Raw genomic sequence first — 27,914 nt, 5'->3', positions numbered from 1 at the left:
TGGCTATGGTGTTGGTTCCAGGACTTGGTGCCTAGTACCATGAGAGACTTTCAAAAGGGTGGGAGCTTGAGAAGGTTGGCATTAGAGGATCTCTGCATCCTTTGGGATGTGTAGTGGGTGAACTGGGTGGTTAGGTATATGAGTCCGGTGGACTTAAATCCTCTGAAAACCAATAGGAGAATCTTGAAAAGGATCCTTTTATGGATAAGTAGCCAGAGTAGTCTTTTTAGGGTTGTGGAAGCAGTGCTCCATCTAGGGAGTTTCAGCACTAGTCTGGCCACGGCATGTTGCACCATCTGGAGCTTATGGAGTATTTGTATGGATGATCCTTCATATAGACTACTACAATAGCCAAGTCTACAAGTCATAAGTGCAAAGGAGACTGTTTTTCTCAGCTCTAGTGGAACAAAGTCAATTTAAAAAAAATGTTTTATCACATTGAAGCACATTCCTGCCATTGTCAGAGCTTGCGGGTCGTGTCGAATTTTATCCCTAGATTTTTGCCACTTCTACTGTGGCAAGTGGCAGGGGCATGGAGTTTGGCCACCATTGAGTTGGAGACAATAGGTTTGGCTTACCACATAGCCCAATCTCTGTTTTGTCCATGTTGCATTTGAAGTGATTCGAATACATCTACAAGATAATCTTAGGGAGGCAGTGGCAGTTCCAAATGAGGCTATTAGGGTGATTAGGGGATCCATGTATATATTAAATGATGCAGTGATAAGAGAAGATGCATGCTGATGCTTGATGCATGCTGGAGTGAGAGGAAGACTAATGTGAATGACACAGACTAATGAGTGCAGTCTGTCTGAAAACCTCTATAGGAAATTATGCTATACATACTTTTAGTAAAGTCAAATGCTCTTGACTAACACAGACCAAAAATACATCAGTCATGCTTTGGCTGCCGGCTGGTATTTGACAAAAAGAAGCAAGAAGGACAAAGAAAGGAAGGCAAAAAGGAAGAAAGGGGAAAAGGAAAGAAGGCAAAAGAAGGAAGAAGATAAGATGAAATTAAATAAATCATTAAGAAGGTAAAAAGAAAGAAAGATATAAATAAAATAGAAGGCAAAAAAGAAAGAAAAAAGCTCAATTCTAAATAACAAAGATAGAAACAATAAATGAAGAAGGAAAATATGAAACAAGGCAAAACAAAAGGAAATAAGGTAAGAAAAAAGGAAGAGGGAAAGAAAAAAGAAAGATGGCAAAAAAAAGAGCAAAAGAAAGAAGGCACAAAGAAAGAAGAAAGAAAAAGGCAAGAAGGCAGAAAGAAGGAAAGAGAGTACAAAAGAAAGAAAGAGGGAAAAAAAGAAGGCAAAAAGCAAGAAATTAGGAATAAAGGAAGGCAAACAGAAAGTATGAAGGAAAAAATAAAAGAAAGTTAAAAGGAAAGAAGGCAAAATAGAAAGTAAGAAGGGAAGAAAAAATATAGAAAATGAATAAATTAAAGAAAGAAGGAAAGGCAAAACAGAAAAAAGGAAAGAAAGAATGACAGAAGGTAAAAGAGACAAAAAGGAAGAAAAAATGAAAGTAGTTAAAAAGAAGCACGGAAGGAAAGCAGGAATGAACGAAAGAAAAAGACAAAATGGAAAGAAGGAAAAAAAAGAAAGAAGGAAGGAAGGAAGGAAAGAAAGAAAGAAAGAAGGAAAAAAGAAAGTAGGCAAAAGAAGAAAAAGGAAAGTTAGAATGAAAGAATTCAAAATTGAAAGAAAGAAGGACAAAAGAGAAAGAAAAAAGAAAGAAGGAATAAAGGAAATATAAAATTAAAGACAAAAAGGAAAGAATGCAAAAACTAAAGGAAAGGAAAGAAAGAGAAATAGAAAGAATAAAAAAGGTAAGAATGAAAGGAAAGAATAAAGGAAAAGAAAAAGCGACAAAGGCAAATAAGCAAAAAGAAGGAAGAAAAATGCAAAAAGACAGAAATGAGGAACAAAAAAGAAAGAAGTCAAAAAGAAAGACAGAAGAAAAGGACAATAGAAGGCAAAAACAAAGAAAAGAAGGAAAAAGAAAGAAAGAAAGAAGATGAAAGGAAGGAAAGAGGGTTGACAGTATAAAATATTTGATACTAAAACTCAATCCTTTGTTTAAATAAAACCATTCCGTGTGTTGCAAATGAAACAAAATAAATTAGGTTTTCTTCCTGGGCAAAATCAAATCAAAGAACCACTGGTGAAACCCACTCCAGGAACACATTATGGTATGCCATGAAATAGCAGCTGTCCACTTCAAAAGAAATTTACAATAGCATTGGAAGGAGACAGGAACTGATAAAGCTGGAACGTGCTGTGTGCTCACTTCAAATGAATCCTATCAGGTAACATTGGCATTAATGAAAACTCCTTTAGTGTGGAGGTACATTTTGTGAAAAACAGCGAAGCTCTCGCACACAATAACACAAAGTTTACAACTGGTAGACAAATAATAGTCAACACAACATATATGTAGCACGAAAAGGACAGATGCAGATTCTTGGTTGTGTGTCTCAAGATAGGTTGTTTAATAGGTCCACAAACGACCTTATTGATCCACAACCAGCCGACACGCGTTTCGTCGTGTGGAAATTATTCACAACGACTCTTCAGGGCTTGTGGCTAGCCTGTATGTAAGCAGGTCTTGAAGAATAAGTAATCAATGTGGACGTGAATCTATCAGTATTTGTAGAAAGATAATTAATAACGCTGAGGTAAATCAAACTTCAGGGTACCAGAGAACAAGTGTATATGTCTCTGTCCAAAGTAAGCATGCCAAGTTGCCGGTATTAATATATTACGCTTAATACGTGTAGGTATTAGGCAGTTACCGGGAGGGGATCCACTTCATATTCGTTCAGTCAATAGGAAAATCAGTCGCAGTTATAGTTCAGATACGCGGTATCCCTCCTCCGAAGTTCTTCGGTAAACGGCGACCGGGATACTAGCTAGCCACAAGCCCTGAAGAGTCGTTGTGAATAATTTCCACACGACGAAACACGTGTCGGCTGGTTGTGGATCAATAAGGTCGTTTATGGACCTATTAAACAACCTATCTTGAGACACACAACCAAGAATCTGCATCTGTCCTTTTCGTGCTACATATATGTTGTGTTGACTAATATTTGTCTACCAGTTGTAAACTTTGTGTTATTGTGTGCGAGAGCTTCGCTGTTTTTCAGTTTCTGTGAAAGTCTTTGATTTTCATTTTGAGCGGTTAAGGGCTTTTCCGCTCGCTCTGAACGCACCAAACCACTACTTAGCAATTAGATACCTGACGTATACACCAGGCAGAGCGCCTCACTGTAACTGAGTTTTTCGAAAAAATCCCTCATTGCTGCATTCGTACATTTTGTGAAAGAGCAAAATGCAGTCGCTCAAAATGATGTTAACCATCGACGCAAGTAGGCTGAACCATTGCCCCATGCTGCAGGCTGCAAAATGGTAATGAGCCAAGGGACAATGGGTGAAGAGAAATGGTAAAAATCCCTTTAAGGAAGTATATTATACGTATTTTAGTAAAATCTAAATTTCTTGGCTAACACCAGACCTAACAAATCTGCCATTACCCCCATGTTTTCCGGCAGAGGATCCCGATTTGAAAATCCATAAAAATGTGTGTGTGCATTGATTAATAAAATATCAGAATTCTGAATTGTAGTGGAAAACTTTAATCACACTTCATGTCACAAAGCTGGCCAGATCCCAAGCATTGAAGGTCTCCACAGTATTGAATGGATATGAATGGAACATCATGAGATTGAAATCCTACATCTTCTAACATTATCATTACTTAAGCAATTTTCTTCAACAAACATTTAAATGTCTGTGGAAGACTATATCTTCAAACAATTGGTACGACGATGGGCAGCAGTACTGTCAGTGACTATGCAATCATCTCTATCTACTATTTTGAAGAACACATTGCACAAATTTATTCCGGCAGTCAAACATAAATAATGGTGGTGTCACATAGATATTATATTAGAAATGTGGCGAGATGCACAACACTACTTGTTTAAGGTTCTATAACTACTTCAGAGAAACTCAATATTCCATCAAATTAATAACCACACCCTAAGTAGATGTTCAGGGCATGCCTCGAAGCCAGTACCCACTATCGTTAATCAACAACCTCCCAAACAGTCAACTGTGGGGTAAGTTGCATTTTTTTCAGATGGATGAAGATGCCATCAGAAGAAATCGAATATTAACAACATTTTAAAAAACGTGGGTGTACACCAATAATTCAGCATGCATGCCAGTAGAGTATATTCAGTATTACCCACAAATAAGCACTACAACAAAAACACAAAAAGAAATATGATCAAATCAAATGCAACACCCAAATAAAAAAATCTTATTTAATTAAATTTCACTGCTTTAACGATAAAAGTCAAAAGACACATAATACACAGATATTTTCAAGAGCATTATCAATTGGATTATAGAAAGCTAAGTATAATTTAAACGTTTTGAAAACAAAATTACAAAAATAACTCATAATATTGGACATATACAATTTAAGCAACAATAGAACTAGAATATAAAAATTATTTATAAGCACATAGGGGCAGATTTATGTTCACTGGCGCATCCCGAGGGATGCGCCAGTTAACATGCGCCACAGTGCGCCACTGCTCCGCCACCCATGGTGCGCCGCATTTATGATGCGGCGCACCATGGGGCAAAAACGGCACAGATGCGTGACGCATCTGTGCCGTAAAGGTGGCGCATTGCTGGAGTTGCATCGCAAGCGCGACGCAGCTCCAGCAAGGCTCGGGGGTGCCCATCTTAGCAATGCTGCATCAAGACCTACGCCTGCTTCAAGCAGGCGCAGGCTTTTGACGCAGCATTGGCCTGAAAGTGACTGAGTGAAATCTCATAGATTTCACTCAGCCACTTTTGCGAGGCGCACCTGCCCCGGAACGCCCCCCCCCTGAGCCGGAACGCCCACAAGCGGCGCAGGGCTTTACAACGTGACGCATCTGCCTAGATGCGTCACGTTGTAAATCGTTCGTAGGAATGCGCCACATTTACGCCGCCTTGCGTGACGCAACAGCGGCGTAAACGTGGCGCAAGGGCCTCATAAATCTGCCCCATAGAGTGGAATCCCAAAACCACAAAAAGAGAGGAAGCATCGCCTGCTGAAGTACATTTCAACGGTGGAGCAGATGGCATAGAAAGGATATGCAATATACACTAGAGTTCAGCTTTTATCTGTACAAGAGGAAGCACTGAGACTACAGTCAACGAAAAACAGACTGCTGCATGCAGTTTGGAGAAAACACCTGATTCCTTGCAACACTTTAGTATGTAAACTACTCAGTGCTTACTACATTGATAAGATTTATATTTTTAGAGAATCAAGCCATATGGGCCCTGATTACGAGTCTGGCGGTCAGAGGACTGCCATACTCGTAGGGGTAAGTTGGTAGTGTACCCACCCACTGTCGCACTCGTGGTCTGACCGCCCCATTACGAGTTGCGCAGTCGGACTGCCCTGGGACCGCCAATGCTGCCAGGGAGCCACCGTTCCCTGGTGGTGCTGTGGTGGTCAGAGGCCACAGTATGCTTGGTGGGAACATATTACAAGTTTCCTCTCTGCCAGCAGTGTCATGGAAGTTCTTACTCCATGTACACTGTGGCGGAAAGAAAACAATGGGGGACCTACAGGGTCCCCTGTGCCTCCTCCGCATGTGGATGCACACAGTGGGGCATAACACATGCCCCCCTGTGTGCATGCACACCAGTTCCTGTATGGCATGGACTTTCGAGTTCATGCCGTGCAGGAACCTTGTTATGCTGACCCATTACGGTGCCTTTTTCAAAGCTATCTCTGCCTTTGAAAGAGGTACCTCCATGGGACTACCGCATGGTCCGCCAGTTAAACCACTTTTGAGTTGTATTCTGGCAGGCGGATGGAGGCAACTCTCTGTGCTGCTGGGCGCTGCAGTGGCGTGCCTCCCACCGCTGCACCTCCAGAAGTCATAATCGGGCCCATAGTGTTTTTGATAAGGAAAACGTTTCACTCTGCATTGTACCTCCTGTTCATTATATCATCATAGAAGAATCTCAGACTGAAACAGTAGAGACATAACTGCTGTTGATTGTGCCAGAGTGAGAGGACCAAAGAAAATCTTATGAAAAGACTCAACATTCTGACATGTCTATGAGTGATAGGATGCTCCATCTGAAAAAGAACACAAACAAGAAACAGCAGCGCCAAGCAAACAACAGAGTGATACAATCAATATTCCAATGCATGATGTTGTCACCTTTACATTTTCTACCTCACAACCTCAGACTGAGGTTACCTAAAGAACTTAAATGAGAATCAAAACACCTGATGCCTTATTATAGAAAACGTGCTGTGGGTGCAGTGGGTGTGTATGTCTGCTTTTTGTTCTTCGAGGGCATTTTGGTATTGCAGAAGGGCTGAAAATGCTTGCATAGCGCCTTTTGTAATATAGATCAGGGCCTACATAATCTCAAGGGCGCATTCTCTCATCTCCATGGAGATTTGTCCCCATACAAATGAGGTAATCCTTTACCTTTGACCCTATGCCATATTACAGATGTGGGTGCAGAGTCAAAGAGGTCATCAGAAAGTGCACTCTATGTGCACCACCAAAAGGTGGTGCATAGTCAGTGTACCCAAAATGCACCTCCAGGGATAGGGTTACGGGGATCCCAGAACCACCCCAGACATCCCACTGAAGTCAATAACACACCAATCTGTTAGGGGATCACTAATTACCTTTAAATGCAGATTACCACCTGCAAAGTTAAAGACAGATTGGTGGCTTCAAATAGCTAGTCTACCGTTCACTAATGTGCTGTCCCCAGTGCAGGTGTGAGTTGTCAGCCGCACTGGGTACACCTCATTTAGTGTAATTGGACACACTGTCTATGTCTGTGCTGAAAGTTAGATGCTACAATCAGACAAAGCTAACCAGCAAGTGGTGCCCTGCATGTTTCTTTCATGAAAAGTATCTCATGCGAAAACACTGAATCCTCATCAAACAACCAAGAATGAGTCATTATTTCAAGTATCTCTGCCACCTTAGGGGAGTCTTCACTTGCTCTGCAAATGTTATATGTACCTCTAGGAACTGGTTCTATGACAGAACCACTTATGCCTAAACCACGCTTCCCTTAACAACGCAGTCTAAACAACGACTGCATTGTTACCATCCATTTCTTTAGAACGCAAGTCATTACAATGACATGCTTTAGGGAAGTGCTGGACTTTGGAATAGAATAAATTACTATTCCAACTCCAGTCTGTGTATCAGTAGGGAAGGTGTTGAACTTAAAGTACAACACCAGTCCAGTACTGCGTTCCATAAAGCAAGTCGTTGTAACCACTTGCATGCTAAAGGAACTCATGTCTCTTTAGTACCCGATTTGTAACGGCACTGCATTGTTTTGACTGCGTGGTAAAGGATACCTCTCCTAGGAACGCATTTAAAAGAAGGCAGGAATCTAAGGGCCTGATTATGAGTTCTCAACCATTGATGGAGGTGCGCTGGCAGTCATGGACCGCTGCACCAGTGGTCCAACTGCCGCATTATGAGTGCGGCAGTTAGACAATTGAGGGGACCGCCACAACCTCTGCGGATCCCCATATTATGGACATTACAAGTTTCCGCACTGCCGGAAGAAAAAATGAAAGTAGTTAAAAAGAAGCACGGAAGGAAAGCAGGAATGAACGAAAGAAAAAGACAAAATGGAAAGAAGGAAAAAAAAGAAAGAAGGAAGGAAGGAAGGAAAGAAAGAAAGAAAGAAGGAAAAAAGAAAGTAGGCAAAAGAAGAAAAAGGAAAGTTAGAATGAAAGAATTCAAAATTGAAAGAAAGAAGGACAAAAGAGAAAGAAAAAAGAAAGAAGGAATAAAGGAAATATAAAATTAAAGACAAAAAGGAAAGAATGCAAAAACTAAAGGAAAGGAAAGAAAGAGAAATAGAAAGAATAAAAAAGGTAAGAATGAAAGGAAAGAATAAAGGAAAAGAAAAAGCGACAAAGGCAAATAAGCAAAAAGAAGGAAGAAAAATGCAAAAAGACAGAAATGAGGAACAAAAAAGAAAGAAGTCAAAAAGAAAGACAGAAGAAAAGGACAATAGAAGGCAAAAACAAAGAAAAGAAGGAAAAAGAAAGAAAGAAAGAAGATGAAAGGAAGGAAAGAGGGTTGACAGTATAAAATATTTGATACTAAAACTCAATCCTTTGTTTAAATAAAACCATTCCGTGTGTTGCAAATGAAACAAAATAAATTAGGTTTTCTTCCTGGGCAAAATCAAATCAAAGAACCACTGGTGAAACCCACTCCAGGAACACATTATGGTATGCCATGAAATAGCAGCTGTCCACTTCAAAAGAAATTTACAATAGCATTGGAAGGAGACAGGAACTGATAAAGCTGGAACGTGCTGTGTGCTCACTTCAAATGAATCCTATCAGGTAACATTGGCATTAATGAAAACTCCTTTAGTGTGGAGGTACATTTTGTGAAAAACAGCGAAGCTCTCGCACACAATAACACAAAGTTTACAACTGGTAGACAAATAATAGTCAACACAACATATATGTAGCACGAAAAGGACAGATGCAGATTCTTGGTTGTGTGTCTCAAGATAGGTTGTTTAATAGGTCCACAAACGACCTTATTGATCCACAACCAGCCGACACGCGTTTCGTCGTGTGGAAATTATTCACAACGACTCTTCAGGGCTTGTGGCTAGCCTGTATGTAAGCAGGTCTTGAAGAATAAGTAATCAATGTGGACGTGAATCTATCAGTATTTGTAGAAAGATAATTAATAACGCTGAGGTAAATCAAACTTCAGGGTACCAGAGAACAAGTGTATATGTCTCTGTCCAAAGTAAGCATGCCAAGTTGCCGGTATTAATATATTACGCTTAATACGTGTAGGTATTAGGCAGTTACCGGGAGGGGATCCACTTCATATTCGTTCAGTCAATAGGAAAATCAGTCGCAGTTATAGTTCAGATACGCGGTATCCCTCCTCCGAAGTTCTTCGGTAAACGGCGACCGGGATACTAGCTAGCCACAAGCCCTGAAGAGTCGTTGTGAATAATTTCCACACGACGAAACACGTGTCGGCTGGTTGTGGATCAATAAGGTCGTTTATGGACCTATTAAACAACCTATCTTGAGACACACAACCAAGAATCTGCATCTGTCCTTTTCGTGCTACATATATGTTGTGTTGACTAATATTTGTCTACCAGTTGTAAACTTTGTGTTATTGTGTGCGAGAGCTTCGCTGTTTTTCAGTTTCTGTGAAAGTCTTTGATTTTCATTTTGAGCGGTTAAGGGCTTTTCCGCTCGCTCTGAACGCACCAAACCACTACTTAGCAATTAGATACCTGACGTATACACCAGGCAGAGCGCCTCACTGTAACTGAGTTTTTCGAAAAAATCCCTCATTGCTGCATTCGTACATTTTGTGAAAGAGCAAAATGCAGTCGCTCAAAATGATGTTAACCATCGACGCAAGTAGGCTGAACCATTGCCCCATGCTGCAGGCTGCAAAATGGTAATGAGCCAAGGGACAATGGGTGAAGAGAAATGGTAAAAATCCCTTTAAGGAAGTATATTATACGTATTTTAGTAAAATCTAAATTTCTTGGCTAACACCAGACCTAACAAATCTGCCATTACCCCCATGTTTTCCGGCAGAGGATCCCGATTTGAAAATCCATAAAAATGTGTGTGTGCATTGATTAATAAAATATCAGAATTCTGAATTGTAGTGGAAAACTTTAATCACACTTCATGTCACAAAGCTGGCCAGATCCCAAGCATTGAAGGTCTCCACAGTATTGAATGGATATGAATGGAACATCATGAGATTGAAATCCTACATCTTCTAACATTATCATTACTTAAGCAATTTTCTTCAACAAACATTTAAATGTCTGTGGAAGACTATATCTTCAAACAATTGGTACGACGATGGGCAGCAGTACTGTCAGTGACTATGCAATCATCTCTATCTACTATTTTGAAGAACACATTGCACAAATTTATTCCGGCAGTCAAACATAAATAATGGTGGTGTCACATAGATATTATATTAGAAATGTGGCGAGATGCACAACACTACTTGTTTAAGGTTCTATAACTACTTCAGAGAAACTCAATATTCCATCAAATTAATAACCACACCCTAAGTAGATGTTCAGGGCATGCCTCGAAGCCAGTACCCACTATCGTTAATCAACAACCTCCCAAACAGTCAACTGTGGGGTAAGTTGCATTTTTTTCAGATGGATGAAGATGCCATCAGAAGAAATCGAATATTAACAACATTTTAAAAAACGTGGGTGTACACCAATAATTCAGCATGCATGCCAGTAGAGTATATTCAGTATTACCCACAAATAAGCACTACAACAAAAACACAAAAAGAAATATGATCAAATCAAATGCAACACCCAAATAAAAAAATCTTATTTAATTAAATTTCACTGCTTTAACGATAAAAGTCAAAAGACACATAATACACAGATATTTTCAAGAGCATTATCAATTGGATTATAGAAAGCTAAGTATAATTTAAACGTTTTGAAAACAAAATTACAAAAATAACTCATAATATTGGACATATACAATTTAAGCAACAATAGAACTAGAATATAAAAATTATTTATAAGCACATAGGGGCAGATTTATGTTCACTGGCGCATCCCGAGGGATGCGCCAGTTAACATGCGCCACAGTGCGCCACTGCTCCGCCACCCATGGTGCGCCGCATTTATGATGCGGCGCACCATGGGGCAAAAACGGCACAGATGCGTGACGCATCTGTGCCGTAAAGGTGGCGCATTGCTGGAGTTGCATCGCAAGCGCGACGCAGCTCCAGCAAGGCTCGGGGGTGCCCATCTTAGCAATGCTGCATCAAGACCTACGCCTGCTTCAAGCAGGCGCAGGCTTTTGACGCAGCATTGGCCTGAAAGTGACTGAGTGAAATCTCATAGATTTCACTCAGCCACTTTTGCGAGGCGCACCTGCCCCGGAACGCCCCCCCCCTGAGCCGGAACGCCCACAAGCGGCGCAGGGCTTTACAACGTGACGCATCTGCCTAGATGCGTCACGTTGTAAATCGTTCGTAGGAATGCGCCACATTTACGCCGCCTTGCGTGACGCAACAGCGGCGTAAACGTGGCGCAAGGGCCTCATAAATCTGCCCCATAGAGTGGAATCCCAAAACCACAAAAAGAGAGGAAGCATCGCCTGCTGAAGTACATTTCAACGGTGGAGCAGATGGCATAGAAAGGATATGCAATATACACTAGAGTTCAGCTTTTATCTGTACAAGAGGAAGCACTGAGACTACAGTCAACGAAAAACAGACTGCTGCATGCAGTTTGGAGAAAACACCTGATTCCTTGCAACACTTTAGTATGTAAACTACTCAGTGCTTACTACATTGATAAGATTTATATTTTTAGAGAATCAAGCCATATGGGCCCTGATTACGAGTCTGGCGGTCAGAGGACTGCCATACTCGTAGGGGTAAGTTGGTAGTGTACCCACCCACTGTCGCACTCGTGGTCTGACCGCCCCATTACGAGTTGCGCAGTCGGACTGCCCTGGGACCGCCAATGCTGCCAGGGAGCCACCGTTCCCTGGTGGTGCTGTGGTGGTCAGAGGCCACAGTATGCTTGGTGGGAACATATTACAAGTTTCCTCTCTGCCAGCAGTGTCATGGAAGTTCTTACTCCATGTACACTGTGGCGGAAAGAAAACAATGGGGGACCTACAGGGTCCCCTGTGCCTCCTCCGCATGTGGATGCACACAGTGGGGCATAACACATGCCCCCCTGTGTGCATGCACACCAGTTCCTGTATGGCATGGACTTTCGAGTTCATGCCGTGCAGGAACCTTGTTATGCTGACCCATTACGGTGCCTTTTTCAAAGCTATCTCTGCCTTTGAAAGAGGTACCTCCATGGGACTACCGCATGGTCCGCCAGTTAAACCACTTTTGAGTTGTATTCTGGCAGGCGGATGGAGGCAACTCTCTGTGCTGCTGGGCGCTGCAGTGGCGTGCCTCCCACCGCTGCACCTCCAGAAGTCATAATCGGGCCCATAGTGTTTTTGATAAGGAAAACGTTTCACTCTGCATTGTACCTCCTGTTCATTATATCATCATAGAAGAATCTCAGACTGAAACAGTAGAGACATAACTGCTGTTGATTGTGCCAGAGTGAGAGGACCAAAGAAAATCTTATGAAAAGACTCAACATTCTGACATGTCTATGAGTGATAGGATGCTCCATCTGAAAAAGAACACAAACAAGAAACAGCAGCGCCAAGCAAACAACAGAGTGATACAATCAATATTCCAATGCATGATGTTGTCACCTTTACATTTTCTACCTCACAACCTCAGACTGAGGTTACCTAAAGAACTTAAATGAGAATCAAAACACCTGATGCCTTATTATAGAAAACGTGCTGTGGGTGCAGTGGGTGTGTATGTCTGCTTTTTGTTCTTCGAGGGCATTTTGGTATTGCAGAAGGGCTGAAAATGCTTGCATAGCGCCTTTTGTAATATAGATCAGGGCCTACATAATCTCAAGGGCGCATTCTCTCATCTCCATGGAGATTTGTCCCCATACAAATGAGGTAATCCTTTACCTTTGACCCTATGCCATATTACAGATGTGGGTGCAGAGTCAAAGAGGTCATCAGAAAGTGCACTCTATGTGCACCACCAAAAGGTGGTGCATAGTCAGTGTACCCAAAATGCACCTCCAGGGATAGGGTTACGGGGATCCCAGAACCACCCCAGACATCCCACTGAAGTCAATAACACACCAATCTGTTAGGGGATCACTAATTACCTTTAAATGCAGATTACCACCTGCAAAGTTAAAGACAGATTGGTGGCTTCAAATAGCTAGTCTACCGTTCACTAATGTGCTGTCCCCAGTGCAGGTGTGAGTTGTCAGCCGCACTGGGTACACCTCATTTAGTGTAATTGGACACACTGTCTATGTCTGTGCTGAAAGTTAGATGCTACAATCAGACAAAGCTAACCAGCAAGTGGTGCCCTGCATGTTTCTTTCATGAAAAGTATCTCATGCGAAAACACTGAATCCTCATCAAACAACCAAGAATGAGTCATTATTTCAAGTATCTCTGCCACCTTAGGGGAGTCTTCACTTGCTCTGCAAATGTTATATGTACCTCTAGGAACTGGTTCTATGACAGAACCACTTATGCCTAAACCACGCTTCCCTTAACAACGCAGTCTAAACAACGACTGCATTGTTACCATCCATTTCTTTAGAACGCAAGTCATTACAATGACATGCTTTAGGGAAGTGCTGGACTTTGGAATAGAATAAATTACTATTCCAACTCCAGTCTGTGTATCAGTAGGGAAGGTGTTGAACTTAAAGTACAACACCAGTCCAGTACTGCGTTCCATAAAGCAAGTCGTTGTAACCACTTGCATGCTAAAGGAACTCATGTCTCTTTAGTACCCGATTTGTAACGGCACTGCATTGTTTTGACTGCGTGGTAAAGGATACCTCTCCTAGGAACGCATTTAAAAGAAGGCAGGAATCTAAGGGCCTGATTATGAGTTCTCAACCATTGATGGAGGTGCGCTGGCAGTCATGGACCGCTGCACCAGTGGTCCAACTGCCGCATTATGAGTGCGGCAGTTAGACAATTGAGGGGACCGCCACAACCTCTGCGGATCCCCATATTATGGACATTACAAGTTTCCGCACTGCCGGTGAGGTTGCTGTGAAAAGTGCAGTGGTGAGGAAACAAGGGGGTCCTACAGGGCCCCGTATTGCCTCTGGGGCTGGCGGTACATGCAGGAGGGCACATGGTGTGCCCCACTGCGTGCATGTACCCCCTGTTCCTGCATGGCATGGACTTAACAGTTCTTGCCATGCAAGAACGGCCTTTGATGTTCCCATTGCGGTGCCTTTTGAAAGGCACAGCTGTGGGAATGCCAAAGGACCGCCAACCAGACAACAAAAATACTTGTAATCTGGTGGGCAGCCTACTGCAAACTTTGGCAGTGATGGAGCGGGGCAGCGGCCTGGGGGCCTATTCCCGCACTGCCAAAGTCGTAATCAGTCCCATAGTCTGTATGCATGTTAAGTAGATTTCTCGTTGGCATTTGATAAAGTCAATCATAGAAAGCTATTGGAGAAGCTTTTAAAGTGGGAAATTAATCAGACTATATTAAATTTCTTAATATTTCTGCATGACAAAAATTTCACCTCAGGTTAACAAAAGGACCATTGTCAGCAGAGATACAAACTTCCAAAGGTCTTAAACAGGGCTGCATTCTAGCGCAGGTTCTTTTTTACTGTATATTGCAGGTTTATTATCATTTTTAAACTGCAGCAAAGCTTTTTCTCCAAGGCTAGGAGGTAAAGCAATTAGCTGTCTGGACTAAGGAGATGATATTCTTTTCTCTCTGACGCCGTCAGGCCTACAGTCACAGTCATCAAAGTTGCAGAAATGTAACTAGATCATCATCTAAAAATCAACCTTGGAAAATTAAAAATTATGTCATTTAGCAAATCTTGTAAGCTTAGGCTTAAAAATTGATGGCCATGCTTTGGAAGACGTTAGAACATATAAATACTTGGGCCTTACTGTGGACAAAAGTTAAAATGGACAAATCATATTTCAAACTTGAAAACAAAGGCCCATGTTACTGTGCAGTCAGTTAAAATATTTGCGATTGTTTATGGAGGGCGAGTGCCTGGTCAAGCCTCAAAGCTAATATAATCTAAATTAGTACCTTCTTTATTATGTGGAATCAATCACCTTCCTTAAAAAGACTATCAATGACATGAACAAAATATATGTAAAAAAATCTGATTTTTATTACATTTCTGCTCTTCCATTCCACAGAGCAAAATAGAATTGGCACATCCCTGAGATTGTTAACCACTAGATATTTTTCTGTAATGCTAAATTACATTTGTGATTGTATAAGGGCTGATGAGGATTCTTTGTGAATCTTAATATAGCCTTATAGCCCGCTGTAACAAGCTACACCAGCCATTAAAGGCCACACCAGTGTTCAGCGAGGGCCTTTAACAAAGGAGCAGGACTTTAATGCCGGTATAGCCCAGCTACGGAGGGCTATAAGGCTATTAGAACATTCCTCCACTAGAGGGCAGAATGTTCTAACAAATAAAGCAATGGCCTCATGGAGCCCAAGGTGTAAGAAATCCCCTCGGGCTCCCTGAGACCTTTGTTCAGAGCAATAGCTGTGAAGGAACATTGGAATGTGGGAGCTCCGGGCTTCTAACAGCCATTAGAAGCCCGTAACTACTCCATTATTTTCAATGGAGCTCCAAACATTCAAATGTTCTAATTCACACAGAACTAACAACAACAAGTTCTCAACACCTCTGGCCTGAATCTTGCTGTGGTCAAAAAGGTAATTACGCACTCACCAGCACCAGCCTTACCTCCTGCTTCCGGTGTCGCCGTGAAGGGAACGGCTCCGGGGGACCACCCGGCTACTTCGCTGCCTTTTCTCCCTCCTTGCCCCGGACTCTGCACTCCCGTGCCTGCGCTCGCAGCCCCCGTGACTACACCTCCCAGGGGGCTGCAAGAGGCGCGCGCTGCTATCATCATCAGGAGGGTGCCGGTGGCATTTAAATCCGGCCCGGCCCTCCTGCAGCGCGGGACGAAGCCTGGGCCAAGGACGGGCCCGTCCCGTGCCCATCAGCGACCGGAAGAGGCAGGGCAGGGCTACCCCCTTAACATCTGGACTTTGAGGATTCCATTTTAAGGACAACAAGGACAAAAAGGTACTGTAGGGGAAAAGAGGGGGTCATCCCAAGTTAACAAAAAGTCACGATATTGTGTTGACCTGCTTCGTAGAAACTTTCCCATTGTAAATAATTGACTGAGAGTGTCTATCTCAACCTGACTGATTAAGCAATGGGCAAGAGAAAGTCCATGGAAGGGGGAGCACAGCTGTCACAACCAAAAAAGGGGAAAAGGCAAAAAAGGTTATGCATCCTGGCTCCAATTGCACCCTGACAAGAATCGAAACTATTGTCATTGAATTTGAGGAGATTGTGGCAAGAAATTCTAGTATTCACCAGGAGGAAAACCCTGATCCCCTTTTAGAAGTGTCAAACCTGCAGCGAGGGAAAGTGATCCTGATCCAGCGCTCATACCAAAATTTTGCATAGATGACTCTACCTACTACCACTAAACTTACCATACAATACCAGGCCCATATCAACAACAGAGCGACTGAATCATGAGGCGATAAGATCTATATATGTTGTTTAAACTATCCACAATAAACAAGACCAGCTTGTCATTTAGAAAGTTTATTTAAACATATCTAGAAAAACTCAGGTTTGGGAATTTTATTAAACAAGCATTAGAAAATGTCATAAAGAGAGATTTATTCAGCATTAATAAAGAAAGCATGATTCAAGAAATATTATTCATTAGCTGAAATAAGTAAAAATAAGCATTTCCAAACCCTAACTATCTCTCTGTCTCTACCCTCATCGCCTAGAAATAAAGTATTTAATAAAAGCTGCTTTCCTTACGTATGTTGTCCATCAGCATAACACGTCCCTCTGGAACCAAGAGCGCAAGCTAAATGTCTGTTCTTTGAGCCCATTCTTATACCCTAAAACTAAAGCTAAACTAACTATTTTTCGCATTCCAACAGTTGAATTCTAGCTCTCCATTGGCTGAACCACCTCATGCCACAGTAAATTGTGACATCTTCTTCCTTATGTCCGAGCTTATTCACTAGCTCATTGTTCATGCACAGAGTCTTGGCAGCACTTCCTTAGGCTGCTACATTTTGTAGCAAAGAAGTTCAAGCAATGCAAAATCTATCACGTCCCTTCTTTTCAGCCTTGAGCTTGTCCGTTCTGAGCTTTCCGTGGCACATTTAGCAAACCTCTCCACAGAGTCACTTTTGGCAGTTCTTTTCAAAACCTTTCAAAATAAAAGTTCATAGGCTTCTCATCTTTTTCAGAATAATTTTCTCTTGTGGCCTTTTCATCAACAGGCCTCTTTTCAGAAAGCGTCAGTTTTCTGCGCCACCTTTTTCTTGCGTCACTTTTTAAAGTGTGCTATTTTTCTGCAGCCATCTCTAAGCTTCATTTGTAAAACTATTATATAAACAAACATAAAACATAAATTAATTAAGGAATAGACATTTGTTCTGCTTCCCACCCACCTTTGCTAATTAATTAACCCATTAGTCTATATTACCTAGCAGAAGCAAACAAATAAAGCAGCATTTGTATCTACCATTCTTCATTTAGTCCAGCAGGATTCTGCACATACCTGTCTAAAATAAAAAGACACCACATAGACAAAAGCATATATAAAATAGGCACATGCCATTAATTAAACAGCCGCAATTAATATTGACAAGACGATAAACAAACAAACAAGGTTAATTAATTATTTTTAAAAACGTACTTGCTGCAACATAGAGCACATAATGTTAATCCCTTATGTTGGTGAGTGCAACTTTTATTCTAGGTTGGTTTAATAACGTACATGCAAAACATATTAGTTTTATTAAACATTATGGAAGTTTGACTTCAAAAGGCTGAACAAAATATTATTCATTAACCTGCTCCATCAACTCCCTCATCTGGTGATTTTAAAATCACCAAACACCACCCAAAAATTTCACACATTTTTTTATATTGAACATGTTTCAGGCTTACTCAGGATTAGTATTTAAACCCTAATTTCATCTATATTTCTCTAACTCTCATATTGAGTTCTACATTGGATCCTTTCCACCTTTATATCCCCAATCCCCAATGAATTTTTAGGTATCTACATTTTGACCTGCACCAACAAAACAAATATTAATCTGAGAATTCTCTCATTAAAAAAACTAAACAAAAGAAATATTTTGAAAAATTAGTATATACCCCCTCCTTTTTTTTTATATATATATCTAAACATATTTTCTTCGACCTAAGTCATACAACAGAGTTTCTTTCCCAACTAAACATAGTTTTTTCGACCTAGTCAACTAACAAAATGTCTTCGACCTAGTCAATTTATCTTTCAATTACAGGTGGAAATATTATAAAGGACTTCCTTGACGACTTAATTTTCTTATTTGTTTTGACCACTCTCATTTGTCTTCTTCTATTTAATACTTCAATTTTTCTTTTTATTTGAAACTTTTCATTTAGCTCTTCTTTACTTTGACTTGAGATCTCATGTACTTGGTTTTCATTTGTATTCATCAACTTGCATTGTAGACTTTTAACTCCTACTGTTCTGTTAACTTTGCTATTTACTAATCTGTATATCATATTTTCATTTCTCTCGGTTTTCCAAGTTCTCCTTTTCGGCTTATTTACATAATCATCATTGTCACTAGTTTCATATTCTGTGTCTTCAGCCGATTTTCTTTTTCTACTGAATAATTTCATTATTTCAGTTTTCTTCTTTGATTCAGGATCTTCTCTAATCAGCAGTTTTACTTCTCTGTTTGGAACATCCTCCTTACAGCTGGTACTTGGTAATTCGTCTTCTTCTTCATCTTCAATTACCTTCAACTTCCCAGTTTCAGAACTCTTGTTCCTACTTTCAGAGTCTTCAATCTGCTTTTCGATACCCTCCTGAATTTGTTTTTCTTGAATCTCTTGATCAGATTCTTCTTTATCTTCTGCTATTTGATCCAGCAAAATTTCAGTATTCTCATCTTCAGAATCTTCTTTTTCTTCTAACTTAGACTCTTTTTCTGCTTCTTTTTCTGGCAGATCTTCATCATTTTCTGAGTCTACTGTCATAATTTCCAAGTCTTTTTTATTCAAGGCTTGTTTTCCAATTAAACTCTCCAGATGTCGATCTTCCTGTCGATCTTCAGGATCTGTATTTCTTTCATGTTCTTCTTCAGAATCAGAATCAGCAGTGGTATTACTATCCTCATCAGGATTATCAGGATGTGGTACACCAATAACGTGACTTGCATGGACCCACCTTTTTAGGCCTTTGCATTTAACTGCATTTGTTGTGATTAGAATCACCTGTCTTGCTTTCTGCCACTTGGGTACCAGACAATTTCTTCTTCTAAACACTTTTGTTTTGACCCAATCACCTGGGATCAAATCATGTCATTGTTCTCCTTTCTTTATGATCACTTCAGTTCCCACTTCATTTAGTACAGTAGTTACCACACCTGACAAATTCTTACAAAAGTCTAAGATAACACTGTCATTTATACTTAGTAACTTGTTTGCTGAAACAAAATCTTGTCTCATGATCTTTCCCATTAATTTTTCTTGAGGACTCAAACCTGTCTTGTCAGGTATATTTCTTACAGCACTCAACACAAGTGGCAAGGCTTTTGTCCACTTCATACCTGTTGTTTCACACAATTTTGTAAGTCTATCCTTAATACTGTTTTTTATTTGTTCAACAATTTCTGATGCTTCTGGTCTGTATGCACAATACCGTTTTTGTTCCAAACCAAATGCTTCACAAATCATCTGAATTAATTATTTTTCAATCCGTGTTCCATTGTTAGTTTCTACAGTCACCGGAAAGCCAAAACGCGGAATAATCTCGCGCAAAAGCAACTTTGCCACAGTAATTTTGTCATTTTTTCTTGTTGGAAAAGCTTCTATCCAATTTGAAAATAAACAAATGATAACCAGGACATATTTCAATTTGTTTTGTCGGGGCATTTCAATGAAGTCTACCTGTATTCTTGTAAATGGACCACCCTCCTGGCCTATTGTTTCCAAACTCTCAATTCTCTTTTGATCTGGTTTGTTTTTCTGACATGTCAGACATCTTTGAAAAAGTGACTCCACAACTAATCCGAACTTTGGATTGTACCATGTCTTTCTGAACGTTTTCATTATGTCATCTCGATCTACATGACCCTCCCCATGATACATTCAAGCCATATTTGAAATGATACTATTTGGCATGACCAATCTGTCATCTTTGTTAACCCAAATCTTATCTCCTTCTCTTTGTTCACAGCCCTGTCTCAGCCATCCAATTTTCTCCTCATCATCTGCCCTGTCTTGTAATTGTTTTAATTCTTGCCATGTCCGAATTACAAAGATTAATATGAGAATACTTGAAACGTGTTCACTGAATTTTTCCCGATTCATTGCAACCTTCTCTTGAGCACATAACTTAGCACTGGTACTTGCGTACGCATTGCCTTTTGAGATATAATCAATTTTTTCTTCATTTACAACGCACTTCACTACTGCTAATTGGTCAAGAAGCTCAATTCCATTTATTAACCTTTTTATCAAAATAGCATTTCTTAAAGGAGATTCTATAGAGTTTAAAAAATCTTTTTGTGACCATAATTGATCATAATCATGCATTATGTTATATCCAAATTTACTATCAGTTATTATAGTAATTTTTAGTTTTTCAATCATCTCACATGCACGAATCAAAGCAATTAATTCCGCTACTTGAGCTGAACCAACTCCTTTGAGACAAGATGCTTCAACCACTTCTGTAATCGTACATACTGAGTAAGCTGCACTCAATATATCATCATCTGTTTTCAGACATAATCCCTTCACAAATAACACATAATCAGATTCTAGTAAAGGAACATCCTTAATGACTTGTCTGGGCTTTTTGTAAAATTCTAATACATCTTGACAATCATGATCATTTGTCAAGTTTGTTTTAATCTGTGGATCAATTTCATCTATTACTTTGATGTTTTCACTTAAAAGACCATCAGATTCATTCCAAGATACTGGAAGGACATTTATTCCTTGTGGACTGTTTTCCTGTTCTTTATTTAATCCTGTATCTGTATTATCTGTCTGCTTATTAACATAATTTGGCAATGGTGGAGGAATCTCATTCTGCTGAATCACCCCCAGTCGCTGTATTTGTAGCTGTTCATTCAGCTCATTTATCTCAATCTCCTTTTCCTTTGACCATTTTGTTTTCCATTTATTCAGATTACCCCATTTTCTCAAAATTCTAATTAATTCTTTTATATGGGCAATTCTACCTGATTTGTTCAGGCTTTCATTGTTCTTTTCAGTAAAATTCATTCTGTAATTTTTATGAAACAGATTTTGTTTACTCAAATCAATTTCAAAATCAAAAGCCATTTCTTCAACAGCATCATATTTATTTTTTGTTTTCCAAGTAACTTCTTTGCAGAGAAACAACAATTCATCATCTTGATATGTTTTCAATCTGTCTGTACTCATTGTACCATCTATTAATTCTTCTAAATCAATTTTTAATTTTGACTCATCAGGCTGTGTCAAATCAATCTGGTCAACATCAGAGTTCTCACTAGTTAAAGCTTTAGTCATTACTCTCTCCAGCTTAGTTGGAATCATTACTGCCTGACTTTCAGATACAATACAATAAAGTTTTTCAATAAAATTTTGAATTTCAGTATTTAATGGGACCGTTAAAACTGTGGAACTAATTTCATCTTTTCCAAGCACAGGGACTGTCACTGCTTCCATATATTTCGTTGACTGTTTTAAATCATTTGTAGAATTCACATAATCAGGAATATTAATTCCAGAAGTTCTAAACATTTCATCATACTTTTCTGTTGCGTCACGTTGAGAAGAAGTCTGAGCTGGGACTATATCAATCTGAACCGGGACTCTTGGCGTTACATTAATCTGTTCTGGGGTTTTGCTTAAATTTCTGTCCTGATCTGTATTTACAATATCAATTTTACACTCATCAATATTTTCCACTCTCTCATGTTTATAATTTTCATTTAGAAATTTACAAACTGAATTTTCATTACATTTTATTTCCTTTGGGAGAGGTGGTGTTTTCATTAATTTGCTTTCACGAGTAACAACAACCCTTTTCATTTTCTGATACCAGGAAATCATTTTCTCTTTCTTTAGATAATATTTATCTATCATTTTAAAATACTTACTTTTATTAAAATTGACCACAATGCAAAATTCACTAATTAGTCCACTAAGCCAAGCGTGTGTCTTATTTTACTTTCCCTTTTTCCTAAGTTCTCAATTTAATTTGGGCAGTAGAAAAATAAACTAATTGAAAACACCAATGAAAGTAATCCAATTAATAAACCAAAAACAAGGACAGAACTGTGTATTTTAAAATTATACCTCTGCGTGTGCTACTATTTTAAATACAGCGCAATTTCTCTAATGCACTTTGTTTTATCTCAGTACTGGATTGCTGTTACGCTGCTGACAATAAATCATATGTAGCTTTATGGGACACTATAATCACACCAGTAATTAATACAGCAACTAACAAAAGGCTCAGTTATGTTTATTTATTTAATTATACTGCATAATCCTCCATTTTTCCTTTTTGTCAATTAATTTTAAATTTATCTTCTATGAACTTAATTTGGCTTAGTAATTACAAACTAAAATTATTATTATTACTACTGATGCTACTGTGGAGGTGGCTGAAATCACAACTATGGCTGTAGCTATGCGTCCTATTCTAGTAAAAATTACTACTGCTATGACTGTAATTTACAATTCTGGTGATAGTTGTTAATGCTGCAATATTACCTATTATTGTAACAGCTCACATCACTGCTGTCTCTGTACTTGTTACTTCTGTTGTCATTTTCCTTATCAGACTAGTAACTGTGGTAACTGCTATTCACTATATTACAATAGGATCTACTTCCCCAAAATACATTAAATTTGTTTTTAAAAGTTGGAACCTTATCAACTTTGTAAAACTTTATACACTTAATTATATGCTTCGTTTTAATATAAATGAAGTTCTGGGCACTAGCGCTAAAAAAATCTAAGTCAAAACATTCTCGGCAGAAGTAAACAATGTACATCAGCCAATTGCAGCGTCATAAATGCTTTGGCCAATCACTGCGCGCGGCTGCCACAACGCTTAACCAATCACAACATGGCTTTTGTTGTGACGTATCCTGCTGCTACAGTCTCTCTCCCCTCGCGCTCAGCCCTCCATTACAAAAAGTGATTTCAACACAACGCGTAACGCTTGCCACACACATTAGCTGTAACACCCTTCTTTTAAAACAACAGCACAGTTGTAACGAGGAAGGAAAACCAAAGCAGAGACAAATTTAAATACCTCGGCAGTAACTCGGCAAGCAGTGTTAACGCGCATCAGCCAATCACTGCGCGTCTTCTAGAATGTTGGCCAATCACAACACAGCTACCATAACGTTTCGGCTAATTACAGCGCTGCTATAGTAACCTATACTGCTGTTACAGTTCTTCCTTCTCCTCTCGCACTCTCACGCTCCAAATCGCCCCTCCTCTGTCTACAAGTCCACAACACAACACAACTGATTGTCATTTAATATATCAGCTGTGACAAACGCTGTATATACCAAGAGATGAAACCGAACGGGGACATTTAAAAGTAAATAACTATTTCGAAGTGACAACGTGCCTCAGCCAATTACAGTGCTGTTGACGATGCTTCAGTCAATTTCAGCGCGGCCTTGCTGTCATTCGCCGGACGCCTCAGCCAATCAGAGCGCTGCCCTGCTCCGATGCTCCGGACGTCTCAGCCAATCAGAGCGCTGCCCCGCTCTGATGCTCCGGACGTCTCAGCCAATCAGAGCGCGGCGGCTCTGACGCACACAGCCGCTGCAGTTTCAGGCTCTCCCCACACACTTTCACTCACAAAACAGCCCCTCCCTTACAATTTTCGATCGTAATGCTTTTAACATCATTTGAATAGCGCCAATCACTTTTTATACTATTTAAACAGCGCAGACTTTACTTAAAGGCTTTAAAAACGTTTTATAATTACTTTTGGGACATTTTAGTGACTACACAAAACAAAACCATTTGCCTGCTTCTCTAAAAAGGATAGTAGCTTCTCAGACACGCAGATTTTCACTCATTCATTTGAAATAGACGACGCTACTTCTTCAGACCGCATTTACACATACATTCATACATACTAAAAGAAATCCCTATTCATGCACACTTAGGGCCTCATTATGATTGCGGATAATCCGCATACTCCGGGCCGGCGAGCTGTTCAATGTATATGCCAGAGGAACCCCGGGGGCTAAAAACTCGGTTACAATATCATTATTAGAACTGGCCCTATCAGGTATTCCCCCACGATCTAACATAATTGTGGGAGGAGACCTGAACTGCACGTATGAACGCCTAAGTGAGGAAGACCTATTGGGGTTCAATGAAGAAGACATGAAACAGTCTATCCCTGCATTGAGTCTGAGGCCAATTAAGAGGTGGTCGGCTAGGGCATTACAGATTAATGCCTTAACATTGGAATATAATCTACATGCACTAAATGGTAGAACAACCTCGGATCCAAATGGGGCCGTGACTTTCAATAGACTTAACGGCCCCTCGCATATTGATTACATTCTTCTGGACACAAGACTATGGGGGAACGTAGTCGATATGGAGGTCAAGCAGATGCCGGATAGTGACCACAACCCCCTCTGCATGGAAATTCGATGGGAACACAAGAGGAAGACAACAAGTGGTCCATTATTCACAAAAGAAGTAGTTCCATCTAATTCCAACCACAGATTAAAATGGTATAAGGTGGCATTCCAAGAGAATATCCTGACTAGCATAGGCGTCTTGGTTGCATCAAAGAGTGCGGAACTCTCCATGCTTAATGCTGTGCAGGATGAAGGGAACGGATCAGATTTTAGCGAAATCTATGGGGATTTTATAGTAAACTTAGGTTCGTATTTTATGGTCAAGGTTGCTAGAGGGCACAAAAATAAATTAGCTAAAAGTGGCAATCTATGGTTTACAGCAGAATGTAGGAAAAACAGAAAGGCTATCTCACTAGCTCTTCGCAAAAAAGACCCTATAGCCGCAAGGTTGGCCAAAAAGGAATACAACAGCACCATAGAATTGGCAAAACGGGCATGGGAGGAAGACCACTGGCAGGAACTCAAAAGGGTGGCCTTTTTAAAAGATTCAACCTTATTTTGGGACTTGATAAATAAACTCACTAGAAGGGGAGCAGAGCCCGTCCCAAATCATATAACTGAACAGCAATGGTACTCCCATTTTTCGAACCTTTATTGCTGTGAGGTTGATATAGAGCAATTGTTAGGTGCCCAATCAGAACCAGAAACAGACTATATGAGTGTTGAACCAGTAGACCCTTTTACATTTCTTGAGGTTCAATCGGCCATTAAAAACATAGCTCCCGGAAAGGCCGCCGGTCCGGATGGCCTGTCAGGTGATTTACTCCTTCATGATCCCACCCTATGGGCTAATTTTATTCTTCCCTTGATGAACCTTCTGGGCCAGGGCCACCCAGTCCCTGAATCATGGAAAGAAGCAGAAGTGGTCACAATATATAAGAAAGGGGCCAGAGAGGACCCGGCCAACTATAGACCTATAAGTCTAATTGATGTAATACAGAAGGTGGTTGGCAGGGTTCTCATCTCTAGAATGGTATCCTGGCTAGAGGCGGGAAACATCCTGACACACTTACAAGCGGGGTTCAGGCAGAAGGTGGGTACGATGGACCAGGTTTTCAGATTTTCTGCGACATACTGGAAAACTGTGTCCATCGGGAAAGGCTCCTTATATCTAGCCTTCATAGATTTGAAAACCGCCTTCGACCTTGTGCCCTGTGCCAAACTTTGGCAGGTGCTCCAGGACATGGGCTTCCCACGATACCTCCTCGAGTTGATAAAAAGATTACATGATGGCACCTATGCAAGAATTAGATGGGGGAGTCAGGGCCAACTGACTAAGAGGATACCAGTGAACAGGGGGGTCTGTCAGGGCTGTGTGATGGCCCCGACTTTGTTCTCCCTCTTTGTAAATGGGGTGGCAGACCATTTGAGAGAGGACCCAGCCGATGCTCCCGCCCAAGCGGGCGAAAAGATACCGACCCTCCTCTTCGCAGGCGATACCCTCCTGATGTCTAAAACTCCCTCTGGTCTCCAGAAACTCTTAGACAGGTTTAACCTGTTCTGTGAAGAACGTGGCTTAATCATCAATACCACTAAAACAAAACTGATGGTACTGTCCCATACCAAAAAATCCAGGAAGATTAATGTTGCCCTCAATGGATCAATGCTAGAGGAGGTGGATGCTTTTGACTACTTGGGAGTAAGGGTCAATTATAGAATGAAATGGGACACCCATGTGGCCAAAATGCTTTTAAATCATAAAAGACTGTCGGGAGCCATTTTAACTGATCATCGAGCCTCTTTTAGTAGACCCATCGCCCTTGCTCTAGCCGTCTATGATGGGAAGGCATTGGCCGCTGCAGTTTATGGGTCAGAATTATGGGGTTTTGACAATATTGCAGAGCTAGTTAAAGCTGAGAATAAGTTCTTGAGAGATCTAGTCTCCCGCTCTCTACCCCTTTAAAACCACTTCTTCACGACATGGGTTGACGATCAATCAAAGACATAGCTTGCCTCAGCCCATTATTATATTGGGTGTGCCTGAGAAGAACACTGGAGTTGGCAAACTATGCAGCAGTCCTTGACGAACTCATCACTTTGAACAGCTCAAAGAAGATCGTATGGCTGAACAAATTGAGGCAGTTGGCCAACAATCTGGGGTTGATTGAAGCGTGGTTATCCCAGCCCCCCCCCCCCCCGAAAGAAACGGTTAAGAAAATTTACTGGGAATGGGTGCAGGCTAAGGAACTAAAAGATACCAGGTGGGGTATTTTAACTGATCAGTTCTTAGAGCGCAAACCGGTGAGGAAGCTGGAACCCTTTTTAGATTTTATTAAATACCCAGAGATAGAACTCTCTTTTTAAAATTGAGGTATGGGACACTTCCTTTGAATGAATTTACTAAGCGCTGGAAACTTTCCTTGTCCCACCGAGCTACCTGCCCGGAATGTGCAAACCCCACCGAGTCCCTAGCACATTTCCTGTTTGCCTGGGGGGGGTCAGGAAAAGATGGTTAAAACCAGTATGTAGGGAATTGGGAGTGAGGCACCACACGATGGCCCTTCGCATTCTGACAACGGACACAACATCTATGATGGTCGTTTGCGGAGTTGCAAAGTATCTGGGGAAAGCCTGGCAGATACGCTCAAAGCTTATGCAATGTAGAATGAGGTAGAAAATCAAGATTAATCAATTTGGCTGTTCAAGAAATGAATGCCACTGCACTTTATGTCCTATGGCCTTTTAACTGTATTGATTCTGTATTGTAACACGTCCCTTTGTCTCTGTATTATGATATATGATTAATATGAATTTTATTCTTTTACGATGAAATTGTATCTACTTTTATGATAAAACATTTTTATCGAATAAAGTATTACAACACTGGTATTACAGAAACAAATTTCCCCCGTTCACAGACCAGGTAAAATTGTCTCATTTAGAGCACAAGAGACTAATAAAGTACATTATAAGGGAGATTGCTAGGGTGGCGACCTGTTGACTCAAGACATGAGTCTGTAGACATGCGTTTTCCAGCATAAAACAGGAATATCTAACCCACAACTTCGAACTTTGATGCAAACTAAAGTATTTAGGGCCTCATTTATAAGATTGTGCGTCACTTTTACGCCGCCGGTGCGTCACTTTTTGTGACGCACCAGTTGTGTAAAAAATGCGCCTTGTTGCGCCATATTTACAAAGTGACGCATCTAGGTAGATGCGTCACTTTGTAAACCCCTGCGCCACATTATACCTGCGGCAGGTATAATATATGCAAGGGGGGCATTTTGACGCAAGAAAGGGTCATGGAAGTGACGCAGTGAAATCTATAATATTTCACTGCGCCATTTCTTGGCCGCTAATGCGTCAAAATCTTACGCCTGCTTCATGGCAGGCATAAGACTGACGCAGGCACTAACAACATGGGACTTGCCCATGTGAAAGTACACATTGCTGGAGTTGCGTCACTTTTGTGACACACTCCAGCAATGCGTCTCTTTTGCGCCTACAGATACGTCAGAAATACTGA

Source organism: Lissotriton helveticus, chromosome 8 (assembly GCF_964261635.1).
Source record: "Lissotriton helveticus chromosome 8, aLisHel1.1, whole genome shotgun sequence".
NCBI classification, from domain to species: domain Eukaryota; kingdom Metazoa; phylum Chordata; class Amphibia; order Caudata; family Salamandridae; genus Lissotriton; species Lissotriton helveticus.
The sequence above is the reverse complement of the archived record's forward strand: the minus strand, read 5'-3'. Positions refer to the sequence as shown.